This window comes from Microtus ochrogaster, chromosome 17 (genome assembly GCF_000317375.1).
Source record: "Microtus ochrogaster isolate Prairie Vole_2 chromosome 17, MicOch1.0, whole genome shotgun sequence".
Lineage (NCBI taxonomy): Eukaryota > Metazoa > Chordata > Mammalia > Rodentia > Cricetidae > Microtus > Microtus ochrogaster.
In genome coordinates, this window is record NC_022019.1 from 17,359,180 (window position 1) to 17,361,081 (window position 1,902).

Consider the following 1,902-nt stretch of genomic DNA (forward strand, 5'->3'; position numbering starts at 1 on the left):
TTTTTTTCTTCTCCTGGTATGCAGATAGAATGTGAAGTCTCTGCTTCCTGACTGCCAGGTTACCCTCACACTCTCTGCTCTCTTGATTTCCCTACTCTGTCTCTTTAGAACTGGAATGCATTCTCTTCTATATTGCCTATGGTTATGGCACTGTAACCCCAACCTACTTTATAAGCACTTTTGTATTTAGTTACATACAAAACTGGAAGCAGGGGATACACAGGAAACCTATATCCCAAATTCTCCCCTGACCTTGACACGTTTGTTGTGGGATGCACACTCACAGGCATGCCATGCCTTTAAACAATAATAAATAAGTTAAAAAGAAAGTTTGAAGTCATCTTTGTGCTGTATTCCCTCATATTTAATGTTTTAAATTGTACTTAGTGATGCCCCTGTGGTGGATCTTTAAATATGGCAATAACATCATATTTTGCTTCCCTTAAACATCATGATAATGAAAATCTGTGTAAATATATTTTTGTTCACATTTGATCATTTCCTTAGGGTGTATTTATAGATCTGGGTCAACAGGTATGTGCAATTTTAAGGATCCAAATTGCTTTTTAAAAAGATTATACCAATTTAAACTCCCACTAGCAGGGTATGAAAATGTCTGTTTCTTGCCAAAACACGGGTATTATTGTCTCATTGAGATTTTTGTTGAGGTTATGTTAAATCTATAGATCAATTTAGAAAAAAATTGCCTCCTTTGCAATATTGATTTGTTTCTTCCAGGAAGATGGTGTGTCCCCACTTAATTAAATCTTTGTTGTATATCTCTCAGTGAGGTTTTGTTGCTTTCTTCATATAAATCCTCCCCATTCATTATTGGGTTTATTTCCAAGTGACTCACTTCATTTTTTTCCCTTTGGCTATTGCGAATGGCATTTTATAAATGTATATCATGAACATTCCCTCAGTGTCCTACAAGCAGTTGACCCTTTATGGAAAATAAAATTCTATGTTCAGTTGGTTTGGCAAAGGCTATAACCTTCACTTAGAAGCTCTCATGATAAATTCATGAAAAACTGAAAAGTCCTATTTGCAAAGAAATTCTATGAGCATTATTTACCACCCCCTAGCACACGGAGAGCACATTTGATGACAGACTATTTCCTTCTCATACAAGACATAAAACCTTAATACACAATCTATAATTATTCAATAGGCTGACATGCTAGGCAGTCTACTCTTATAGACTGATGAATGGCTATGGTTCTTCGTTCCTCCCTTAAACTGCACCATTACCTGGGATGTTGAAGAGTTCTGCTGTGACTCTCAACTTGGTTGTGTGATTTTGGCCAAAAAGATAGCAGAAAGCAGAAAGCATATGGGTGATTTCAAAGTGGGCTTGTTTACAGTTGCATTTCTCCACATTTGTGGAGAAGATGTATTTGGTTACTGTGTTGGGAGAAGGGATTTATGAGGCAAGGCTGAGTTAACACAACTCATATCATTTCATTCTAAACCTAGTCAAGCCTGTTCTGTGTCTGTGTGTGGATGTGTGTGTGTGTGTGTGTGTGTGTGTGTGTGTGTGTGTGCGCATGGGTGATCTTGCCTATATGTGCACGTGTGGAGACTAGAGATCATCTTGGGAAATCTTCTTTTATACTTCTCTGTCTTATATTTGATATAAGGACATTCAGTGGACTAGAGGCTCCCTCTTTAGATGAGCCTGGCTGGCCAGTGAGCCCTGGATTCTGTCTCTGCTCCTCATCAACCATGTGGTTATAGGTAAGCACCTATGTCATCCCTGGCTTTTTAGTGGATGCTGTGGATCCAAATGCAAGTCCTCATGACTGTGTAGCAGCGAGTGTCTTATCCACTGACTCATTTCGTCAGCCCAATCAACCAGCTCTCTTCATGAACATGAACCCATCTGAGAACAGGAAAACCACT